Genomic DNA, 12,476 nt, shown 5'->3' on the forward strand with positions numbered 1-12,476 from the left:
GAAGTCAGGAAGCCATTGAGGAGAAGTTTTAAAAAGTAAGGGGTGACACATGGGGCTAGGTCCCTCCAGGTTGGGAGAGTTGGGTTGAGAAAGGCCCTGGGTTTGGAAGCAAGATTTTTGAGGCTTTCCAAGAATGACAGTGGGGATATAGGTCATGGTGGGGTCACAGATACAAGCCATAGACATTTGGTGAGCTGTGAAATGGAAGGCATGAGGCAAAGGATAATCTACTGGGATGGGGCAGTTGTCAAACTGCTGCAGGCTGGTGTAGCTCTGGGTGCTCTAAAAATTTAAAGAAGAGATAAGGCCCACTGTAATCACATGAGCCTGCAAATGCAGAGAGGTGAGAAAGAAGAGGATGTCAGAGAGATTGGAAGCTTAAGAAGGACCCCACCTGCCACTGCTGCCTTGAAGATGAAGGGAGATGTGGAAAGCATATAGAAACAAACAAATTAACACCAACCTCCTGACTAAGCTTAGAAGTGGACTCTCCCTAGAACCTTCAGGGAAGAATGCAGCCCTTGGGACACTTTGATTTCTGCCTGGTGAGACCCTGAGCAGAGGATTCATCTAAGCTCACCTAGATTTCTGACCCACAGAAACTGCTGCATGATAAATTGGTGCTGTTTAACACCATTACATTCGTGGTAACTTGATATTTGGCAACAAAATACTAACACAGGCCACTTGATGGACTTTGACTGAATGAAGCTTTAAAAAATAGACAAAGTATCTTACTCTCTACACATATATATTTTTATTAGAGAAATTATGGGTTTACAAACAATCATGCATAAAATACAGCATTCCCATACATAACCCTATTATTAATACTTTACTATATTTGTTACAATTGATGATGGCACATCATTGATTATACTATTAACTATGGTTTAGCATACGGTTCACCGTGTGTGTAGTTCAGTTTCATGGATTTTAAAAATATTTAATCTTTTACCATCTATATAAACTAAAATTTCCCTTTTCAGTCATGATCAGATATATATATATATTCTAATTGCTTCAAAAAAGTATGATCATACACTATTTGTATTTAGTGTCTAACATATTTCACTCAACATGTCTTCAATGTTCATCCATGCTGTCTCATATATCCAAACTTTTTTCCTTTTTATGGTCTATTTGTATTTTCATTCAAACCGGTCAGTTTCTATACATCCATTCAATTTAATACTCCATAACAAATAAAGAGGCCAACAGATACATTCCCAATAATTCAGTCTGACAGTGACCACTAGAAGGAGCTACTTTATAAAGTCCTACAGAAAGTTTTCTGTTAAGATGTGCACATGGTTAGCAGCATCACACCTCAAAGGTTTCGACAGTGGATTTTTTGCATTGGCATTGTGTCAAGTGTTCTAGACATAGTCCCCATTCTCTAAAAATGGAGACTCTAACCAACTACTACAGGTTTGGCTGAAGAATTAGGCTGTGAGTGGTTGTCTAAGGTTCCTTCCTGTTTAGTCAAAAGTGAATATATATGATATTTTAAAAGAGTCAGTTAGATATTTAAGACCCCTTTCCAAATTGAAAGTGGTCCAGGATCCAAGCTGCTGGGTTGGGGAGAAAGTAAGCAGCCCAGGGAAACATCAGAAGGAGACCCCAGAATGGGTGCTTATCAGTCCAGGGCTTAAGAGACCACCAAGATGGATCAAAGCAGTTCACAGATCATGGTATGTGGTTTATCTCCTCCCCAAATTCTGTCCATGTGTTAAAGGTACATGCGTTACAGTTGATAATTGTATATTTTTAAAAATTTTCCTATTAATTAAAGTTTGTGTTTTAACTTAGGGCTCATAATTTAAGTAGTGTCATTCCATGGATTTTTAAAAAAATTATTGTTCCTATATATACAATCTAACATTTCCCCTTTTAATTGTATTAGATATATATTTCAGTGATCTTTCTTTTATTTTAAATTGTATTAAATGGATCTAGAGGAAAAGTTATTGACGTTAGAGAGTAGGGGTGCAATACCCAAACACTGATAATGTAAAAAAAATGTTTATAAAAGTAGCTTTTTCATTATAAATGTAATAAGCACACATTGTATGTTGAGGTAAATATTGTAGGGCACAGACATTAAACAGTTCACTTAACACTATGTTGTGGGAAATTTCTTGTTACTTGATATTCCATGACTGCACATTTTCATCGTGGGGACAGGGACTATTTTTTATATTTTTATTTTTTATTAGAAAGTTTTGAGCTTACAAAACAATCATGAATAATGTATAGAATTTCCATACATCATCTCTCCACTAACATCTTACATTGGTGAAGAATATTTGTTACACATTGTAAAAGAACATGATCAGACTATTACCACTCACTATGGTCCATAGCATACTCTTGGTATGTTTTCCTATACCCCCTATAATTAATACACCATATTAGTATTGTACATTTTTTACAGTTCATGAGAGAATACCCTCATATTTGTACTATTAACCACAGTCCATCTTCCACCACAGGGTTCACTGTGTTGTACAGTCCCCTGCCTTGTATATTCTATCTGAAGTAAATGCTTAGTGGGTCTCATTTTCATCACAGAGTTGTGCATTCATTGCCCCAGTAAACCTTTGAACAGTTTCCTTAGCCCAAAAGAAAATCTCACATAAACCCTTCTATTGACCCTTATCATTGATACAGTGCCTTCTTTGACTTTGATATAAGAATATTATGATATTGCTGTTAACTATAGTCCTTAAGTTAAATTAATTGTATTTTCCCATGCATCACTATATTCTTCACACCTTGAAATAGTGGTTACATTTGTTCTTTTCTATAGATTGTTCTTATATCTGTACTATTAACCACAGTCCTCATCCACCTCTGGGTTCACTATGTTATTTGGTCTCTAGATTATTCTCTGGTTTCTTACAATCGACAACCCTTTCAGCCACTATTCTCACTATATGTATTACCATCAACTCTTTTCATTTCCATAGAAATTATTTTTTTTAACTATGTACTTAAAAGTGGATCGTATCTATGTATCTTTTAAAAAATAATTAAAAATGAAAAAAAAAAAGTGGATCATGACCTTCATAATGGACAACTTTGTGCCCTTGTGATTTTGAAGGAAAAACACATGTGGGTACTTTTGGTTCATACTTATGCAGCACACCTGGGCACAAGCTATTTTGAGGGCATATGTTTACTTAGCATCTGCTTGAGTCAGGAATGAGTCTGAACAAGTCATAACTCCCCAGAGCTTATGATCTACACCAAATACCATTAGGGATCATTAAAGTGGAAAACAGATGCATAACTGCACACATATGCAGAGATGAGCATAGAAAATATATGATAATTGCCAATTTTGTGAATTAGTTCAGTAGTCATGGTGAAGATGGGAGAGAAGAATTGTAGATTTTTGTAAATCAGTGTAAATCAAATAAATGCTAATTTTAAGTGAAGTAATATTATTTTCTATTAATTATATAATGACATTAATCTTTTTGAGGTTCTGGGGTTGGGAGTAGAACCCAGAACTTTGTATGTGGGAAGCCACTGCTCAACCACTTGAGCTACATCTGTTCCCCATCATCACATTATTTTAAATATACTACCATTTTCTAATTTGAATTTAGAAGAGAATATAGCTATTTTCCAGATTTATAAAAGTTTCAGTAAACATACAAAATTACCTATGATCAGATGAATTCATGAGCTCATCCATTTGCTTTGGGTATAAAATCCAAATTCATAGACTAGTGGAAGAAGTCATTTGCTTTTTTCACAGCCTCCAACTGATTCTGATATAAAGCCAAATTTAACTACCACTGTATTATAATACCTGTTTAATCTAAACCTACTTGCTATTTTTCAACTGTGAATTAATCCTTTAATAATTGGAAAATGTTATGCTACTCTCAAGTATTTTACTGAGTTCAAAACTTAATTTTATATTCACAAAATATATGCCACTGTTTTCATATGTATGTGAAAGTTATTTAATAATTCCTTAGTTTTACCTCTCATTCTGTATTTACACCCAGTTTTGGTCCAAAATCAGTGACAGCACCCAGGAATTGGAAAAAAAATGGAAATTCCATCCTTACTTAAACTATTCTGGAATGGTGATCCATAAAGTAGTGGAAAATTGGACATACATGCAGGAAATGCAAGAAAGATGCAGAGGAAGTAGATCTCAGAATGACATCCAAGTTCTCTTTTCTAAAAGGATGGCAAACATTGAGTTCATAATCAAAACCCCTTTCTTAAAAGTGTGATAACATGTTGAGCAGCCTGGAGTAGGAGACTCTTTCTGCCTTTATCCTGAGTATAAAAAAACAACTAGATGGGTGAACTGGGGAAGTGATGCAGGAAAAAGGAGAAACTGCGCATCAGTATTGGTTGGTGAGAATTAAAGACTAAACTATAAATATGTTTTATATATTTTATATTCCTATAAAATATGAGAACTGTTATATATAGAATAAAGAGAGCTTTCCTATACTGAGGCTAAAAGTATACCTTGCTGCAGAAACAGTACAATGCTGTTTGACTCAGCACTTCCACTTCTAGATATTCACCCTAGGTCATATTGCACATGTGTTCAAGGATTCATAGAATAACCTGGATAAAAAGAATTTTGTAATACTGCTATATTGCAAAATCTGACAAAATAGCCAAGATTTTAGTTTTAAAATGGAGAAAGAAATTACGGTAAAAGAAATTCTATGTATACTACGCAACAATTGGCATTACAAAATTATAGCCACTCACATCAACATGGAATAATCTTGCAAATCTAATCTTGAACAATAAGAAAAGCACAGAAGACATGAAGCATAAATTTATGAGTGCAGCAGAAAATCTACAAAATTGTCAATTTATATTTTTGAGACTTAAAAATGTTCTTAACCTCTAAAGAATAGCCAGAAATTGATAATCACAAAATTAAAGATAGAAATTATGTCTGAGGGTGGGAAAGTGACCTAATGAGTTAGATGTTTTGAGAATGCTTCAAAGTTATTGATAGTTTGCCATTCATTATGAGTTAGTGAATGACCTGGCATTTTTTGCATAAACCTTATATATATTAATATATCTTTTTCATAGTTGCTGGAAATATGGCCAGTGCAACTGAACAACTGTATTTTTAGTTTAATTTTTATTTACTTTAAATTAAAATATATCAAAAGATAGGAGCTAGTGGCTATCATATTGGACAGCAAAACTGTCTTATATTTCATTTTTTTTAATGTGAAAACATGAAAATATAATCTGAACTTTTCACCAGTTGGACCTGTCCAAAGTCAACCTCCTCCTCAAAGCCTCGATGGACAGCAACTGCACCATGAGCAACATGCTGGAGAAGAGGCTCCTGCCCCTGCCCCTAATCTTGGCATTCAGGGCCTTTCTAAATCACCACAGGAACAAGTTCCAGTTTGCTTAGGACATCAGCATCAGCTGAGCCCCTCCTGGGCCTGCTTTCTGTGCTTTTCCTCAGTCAAATTCCCCTGCCCCCTCCTCCCTCCTCGGCAGTTGGGGGAAGTAAAGTAGGGTCTCATCTCTCCAGCAGCTGAGGAGGGGATCTTGAACTGAGGGGAGCTGTGCTAGGAAGGAGAAATCAATTGACTTCTGTATAGTGACCTTATTCTTTGCTTTTTGTTGTCTTTATGACTTCTCATTAAGGCAGTTGATAGTTAGCTGTATTTCTTTTTTTTTTTTTTTTTTTTTTAAAGATTTATTTTATTTATTTAATTCCCCCCCCTCCCCTGGTTGTCTGTTCTTGGTGTCTATTTTGCTGCGTCTTGTTTCTTTGTCCGCTTCTGTTGTCGTCAGCGGCACGGGAAGTGTGGGCGGCGCCATTCCTGGGCAGGCTGCTCTTTCTTTTCACGCTGGGCAGCTTTCCTCACGGGCGCACTCCTTGCGCGTGGGGCTCCCCCACGCGGGGGACACCCTGCGTGGCACGGCACTCCTTGCGCGCATCAGCACTGCGCATGGCCAGCTCCACACGGGTCAAGGAGGCCCGGGGTTTGAACCGCGGACCTCCCATATGGTAGACGGACGCCCTAACCACTGGGCCAAAGTCCGTTTCCCTGTATTTCTTTTGAATTCGCAAATTTATGGCACTGAATAGTGTTGGAGATTTGGACCTGAAGGGTATCGGGAATGAAAGAAAGAGAAAAGGGAGAAGGAAACAAAGAGAAAGAACAAGAGAGCTGGGATCAGGGGGTCTGCGAGTAATGACTCCTCAGACAATTTTATCATTCACAAGGGGCTCTATATATACCCCAGTCCACGTGGGTAGAAGCAGCAACACGCAGTTAACCATCAGCATTACCCATAGTCTAAGGAATTAAAAAATCTTATCTCAAGGTACAAAGTTTAAGTGTTCTATTTACTACACAAATGTTATCTGCTCATCTTTTCTTTCAGCCTTTCACAGCGTCAGCCTGTTTGCCCGGAACTCTTAATTACCACATTCCTTAGATTGCAAGCGCAGCCATGGAGACAGCACGTCTCTCCTTGAGAGGCCACTGTGCCTCAGTTTCAGACAGAATAGTATGAAAGTTTGAGAGATTCAGTTGGGAACCTGGAGAAGGTGCATGTCCACAGCATACTGTGAGCACCAAGTGTCCTGTGCAGCACTTTGTGACCAGAAGGTAACCAACCTGCAATTATTTTGTCCCATCGGAGTCTCAGATCTCTCAGCAAAGACCTCCCTGTTAGGCCCTGTTAGGTAGATTGTTAGGTAGATTGCATCACTGCTTCCTCTGTGAGGACAAAATCTTCATTCCCATGATGACAGGGGGAGGCACCCTCATTCTGCAACAACTTGGGCATTGTCCAGTGAATAAAAAGCTTCCTGTCGGCATTCCTGATGCTGAGGATGGGGCCTTAGCCATGGCTTCTCTGTGATGATTTTTTCTTCTAAATATCACTTCTGAGATGATTTTCCTTAAACCATTCATTTCCTCCACTGTTCCCATGTGTTTTATTCTTTACTTTGTCATGGAACATTTTAGCTTGACATGCAACTTTCCAATCAAGGCATGCTACAACATCTTTTACTGATTCAGGATTATTTGAACTGAGAAATTCTGATAGATTCAGAGAGAGTGGAAAAGCATATGCAATAGTGACAATGAATACACAAAATGTTGGGACCTTGCAGTTGGTAAGTTGGGACAGTCTGGTCCCAGATTCACCATATTGAAGCCCAAGAAGAAAGAGAACATGTATGAAAATTTAAAACTTGTAAATATCCAAAAATCATAAAATGTGGTAAAGAAGTCTCCATGCAAATTAGATATAAAATTACATGGAACACTATATTTACATATGCAAAATACACCAAATGTAAGATATGGACCGTAGCTAGTAGTAATATTTTAAGGATGCTTTTTTATAATGTTACAAATGTTTCACAGCAATTCAAAGTATTAGTGGTGTGGTGACGTCTTTGAGCCTTGTATTATGCTATACATGTTTGTTTTGGAATTTCACTATTATTATACACATATTGTTTATGTATGTTCATGTATGAAGGATATACTTCAATAAAATGTTTTAATGAAATAAAGAAACTATTGATTTTATAATATTTGTAGTTAGAACAATTTAAAAAGGATTTTTAGCTTTGTAGATGAATATAACAGCAGGGAGGGTTAAAGGTTTCAGATATGAAGACTATTTGACAATATTTGATTAGGACATTTTCACAACTTCAGAACTGTAAGCATTTACCATAATAAATTTCCCATTATAAAGGCCAACCAATTTCTTTTACTTTGCACTGGCAGCCCAATGTCAAACTAAAACACCAAGTTTTTCCATTTCATTTTTCTTGAGTTAACTTTTCTACTTTTTTCCTAGAAAAATAGAGTAGATTCAACATTGAAGTCTTAAAAAGTCAAGACAGTTTTCTTTTAGAATTCAATGATGAAAGTAGACTTTCTGATTTGTAAACAGTGTTGATGAAAGCATTGTTAATTCTGTGTGTATATATGTGTGGTATGTGCATGTGTGTGTGTAAGTTTGTAGTTGTGGATTGAAAATTTTGGAGACTGTGATTGTCATCTTTTATAAACACAGTAATGTGACTTTCATGGAGCTCAAAGGGGAGTCAACTTTTCTGCTTGAGTATATGAACAAGGCAGTAAATTTTGCCTAAACAAACAATCTAGAAATTTTAAGTAGTCTGTGAGGTCATGATTTGTATTGAACTAACAAATACATGGAGACTAGGGATATACATAAGATGTTTTGATACCTGCTAAGCTTTAAGATTTAAAAAAAAGTTAAAGTTGTAATTTTTCTGGGACTCTGTTTTGACTTAATGTCTTTTTGATAGAACAGAGGAAAGAAAGGGAGAAACCACAGTCCTTCATTAGGATTTTCATTTTCCTCCCTATTAGATCTTAAGAGATTTGATGTAAACTAAAGATTTTAATCACCCAGCAGAATAAGAGACTTTAAGGTTTGTTTAGGCTCATTTTCCAAATATAAAAGAAACAGAAGAAAATAAAATTGCAGTTTCTTCCATAAAGGAAAAGTGCTGCTAATTTGAAAGTGATTTTCATGACTAATCAGCAGTGCCTGCTCTGTTCTTGCACTTGTTTATACTGTCTAGTGTAATCAGTGCTGTATTTTTTTATTTACTGTTGGGTAATAATGAAACTCTGATGCAGAGAAATTTCAACATTACTACACATTCAAATCCATGCTCTTAAAATGAAGTGTGAACAGTAGCATCAAAACCATATTTTTTGGGAAACGGACTTTGGCCCAGTGGTTAGGGCGTCCGTCTACCATATGGGAGGTCCGCGGTTCAAACCCCGGGCCTCCTTGACCCGTGTGGAGCTGGCCATGCGCAGCGCTGATGCGCGCAAGGAGTGCCCTGCTACACAGGGGTGTCCCCCGCATGGGGAAGCCCCACGCGCAAGGAGTGCGCCCGTGAGGAGAGCCGCCCAGCTTGAAAAGAAAGAGCAGCCTGCCCAGGAATGGCGCCGCCCACACTTCCAGTGCCGCTGACGACAACAGAAGCGGACAAAGAAACAAGACGCAGCAAATAGACACCAAGAACAGACAACCAGGGGAGGGGGGAGAATTAAATAAATAAATAAATCTTTAAAAAAAAAAACCATATTTTTTTAGTAAGATTGATGCGTGTTACAATTTATAGCCAAAATTATTTATAGACATGTTTCATTTCCAATTTTAATTTTAGGGGGATTACTATCTGGGAAAGGTATTCAATTTATAAATTATAATTTCTCATTGTCAGTCATGCTCTAATGATCCCAGCAAGCTAATGTCCTGTCTTCTAAGATTTACCTCAAACCTAGTACACACTGAAACTCCTACAAGGCCATGGGTAGTTTTCATGTAGTCATTCAAGAATCAATTATTTTCCTGTTGTAAATGGTAGTTTCCTGACTATTGTAAAATAATCTATCAATCATTAAAAGAAGTTTGCATTACATGTGTGTCAAAACCTAAATAATTGTATAATACTTTATCATTCCTACCAGTAATGTAAGCAAACAGAATAATAAAAGTTAAGGAATAGGAATTTTACTGTTAAATCTCAGAAGGAACATGACTATATATCCAGGGATATTTTTAGTAACACCATCAGATAGTATAAAGGTGTAGTATTTAATACACTAAATTATTATTTTCTCTATTTAAACATAATATTCTCTTAAAACATTAACTATACATAAAACATTGTCTTAATGCTATGAGGAAGAAAGTCTTCAGAGTATATCACAGAATGTATTTCACATCTATTTCTTGACTAGTGTATTTCACATACTGTGATAATTAGAAAGCAAGAGCTTCCCTCGTGCCACAGTCCTTGGAATCTGAGTGTACTCTTCTTGAAAGAGAAGGGGAAGTGAGGTTGGTGTGAACTGTGCATGGTGAAATCATGATGGCTGGTATTAATTCCAGGGTACTAGTAATAATAACAAGAACACTTCTTCTGTCAAGATGCATTTGGAACACAATAAGATGATTTCAGGTTACCTTGGAAAAGGGAACATGAATTAATGATTTTTTTCTTGTTTTAAGGTCTGTTCAGTATTTAGTTTCAATGTGTCCCAAGTGCATCCAGCTCTTCTACTAATGCCCACCCTAATGGGAATTACATATGTGCCTCTGTTCCCACTAAATGTGGGTTCCATGAAGCCTCAGGCCACAACATTCTTGTTAATGTGTGCCCCTGAAACTGAGCACACACTTCTGGTCTGATTAAAATTATTTACTGGCTGATGTGAGTCAATGTAGTCATCATAACATTGCCAGGAAAGCATGTTTCATTGTTTCATAAATGAGGGGCTGTGCTTTAGGACTTAACCTACTAAAAGAGCCTGGCTGTTGTAAGAATGAAGGCTTATGCTCACTCCTCTACCCTGCTGTGGCCTTTTCATAAGGTGTGGAATCAACAGTGAATTAGGACTTGGGGGACCTGGGTCCTGGTCCTGGTGGTCTCAACAAGCACATGGGTGATATTGGTCAAGGTGCCTGTTTGGGCCCTATTCACCTGCAGTCAAATGAAGGAGTTGGGAAAGAGGATCTTTAAGTACCAGCTCTAGAACTCTCTGGTTTTATCTGGGTATTGACTGAGTGTCATTGCTCTGACAATACCACAAATGGGTTGGCTTATACAAGAGGAATTTATTGTCTCATTTTTGGGGTGGATGATTTTTCCTGGGGTTGGAAATATTCAGATGCTGGTTTGGCAGCAGTCTTGGGGTTCTTTGTTTTTCCATCCCATGGTGATGTTCTTTCTCTTTTGAGTTCCCACTGGCTTTCAGCTTCTGCCTCCTCCTCTTGGCTTTCTCTGACTCCAGCTTCTCATTTCTTTCTCTTTATATGGTCTCCAGCAATATGGATTTAGTCTCATTCAGTTGGCCACACCTTAATTAAAAATATCACCTACCAGAGATCCTCTTTACAATGTGTCCATACCCACAGGAATATAGATTAAGATGAAGAACATATCTAAATTGAGGCACATAATATAATCTACATAACTAAGATTATAGTGGATAAATGACACTGATACTATTATCTAGATGTGTCATTTGTAAATGACCTATAGTTTATACCCTTTAACAAGGGTTTTCTAACTATTAATAATAGAATACTTGCTGGGATTGCTCACAGCTAGCACACACTGTCACTGAGGCCAATGGAGGATTTCAGGAGAAAAAAAAAATCAAATGTATCCAAGAAGTAGATGTGGCTCAACCCCTTGGACACCCACCTACCTCATGGGAGGTCCCAGGTTTGGGTCCCAGTGCCCCCTAAAAGAAGATGAGCAGATGCCACCTCCTGCCACAGTGAGCTTAGCTGCTACCCCCTGCTGCAATGAGCTTAGGTACCACCTCCCTCCACAACAAGCTAGACTCTGTTTCCACCACAATAAGCAGATACCAGAAGCTACTAGATGCCACAGCCAGTGGGCAGTGGATGTGGCTCACTCCTCTCTTGTGGGAGGTCCCATGTACAGTTCCTGATGCCTCCTGGAGAAGGTGAACAAACAATGAGCAGACTGACAAAAGAAACATCTGGGGGAGGGGGGATAAATAAAAGTAAAATAAAATAAATCTTTAAAAAACTGAATCTCTTTTGCACTAAAAACCATCAGTTTTACCATCAGAATTACCAAATGATCTGGCAATCCCTCTAATAGGCATATACACATCAGTATTGAAAGCAGGGACTCAGGCAGATATCTGAACACTGATGATTTCACAATTACCGGAGGATGGTGGCAACCCAAGTGTCCATCAGCCAAATAAACGGATAAACAAAATGTGGCATATACATATACACACTAATGTAAGGAGCTAATAATAGGATGGTATGTTGGGAAAAAAAAATACAACCTAATGTAAACTATGCAATATTGTCACTACTACACTTATAATACTCTTTCATCAATTGTATCAAGTACCACACTAATGCAACGTGTTAATAATAGAGGAGGTTTAAGGGAAACTTGTATTTGTTACATGATTTTCTGTAAACCTACAACTATTTAAATTTTAAAAATTAACAAAAGCCCTCAAAAATCTTATTTCCAATCCAGTGTCACCTAGTTTTTCTCAAATGTTTTCTTGTAGAGTGTTTGCATATGTTTTCATTTTATATTTAGTTTAATGATCCATTTGAGTTCATTTTTGTGCAGAAATTATGTATATATTGCATTAATCTTTCATGATTAGTTTACATAATCTGTGATCTTTTCTCCATTCTTCAGGTCATGCAAGAGTCCATAACACATATATATTTTGTTATTATCACTTTTCACTCAAAAACTGTTTTATTTTTTTTCCTGCCATCCTTTAATCTCTGTTAGCCTCTGTACATCAGTCTTTCCTTAAACTCATTTGTCTTAAAGTAGGGAAATGATTTCAGTGGGTGACCTCACACACACACATTACTATTCTTGGCCTCATTCTTTTTTTTTCTTTAAATATTAT

General features: G+C 37.0%; 1 protein-coding gene across 1 annotated transcript in view; it reads right to left on the reverse strand.

Annotated features, from left to right (window-relative positions):
• LOC101428841 (zinc finger protein 596-like) overlaps positions 1–12,476 on the reverse strand; it is a 158,269-nt gene that overhangs the window by 8,856 nt on the left and 136,937 nt on the right. The window lies entirely within an intron of this gene.

The sequence above is a fragment of the Dasypus novemcinctus genome, chromosome 12 (genome assembly GCF_030445035.2).
Source record: "Dasypus novemcinctus isolate mDasNov1 chromosome 12, mDasNov1.1.hap2, whole genome shotgun sequence".
Classification (NCBI taxonomy): domain Eukaryota; kingdom Metazoa; phylum Chordata; class Mammalia; order Cingulata; family Dasypodidae; genus Dasypus; species Dasypus novemcinctus.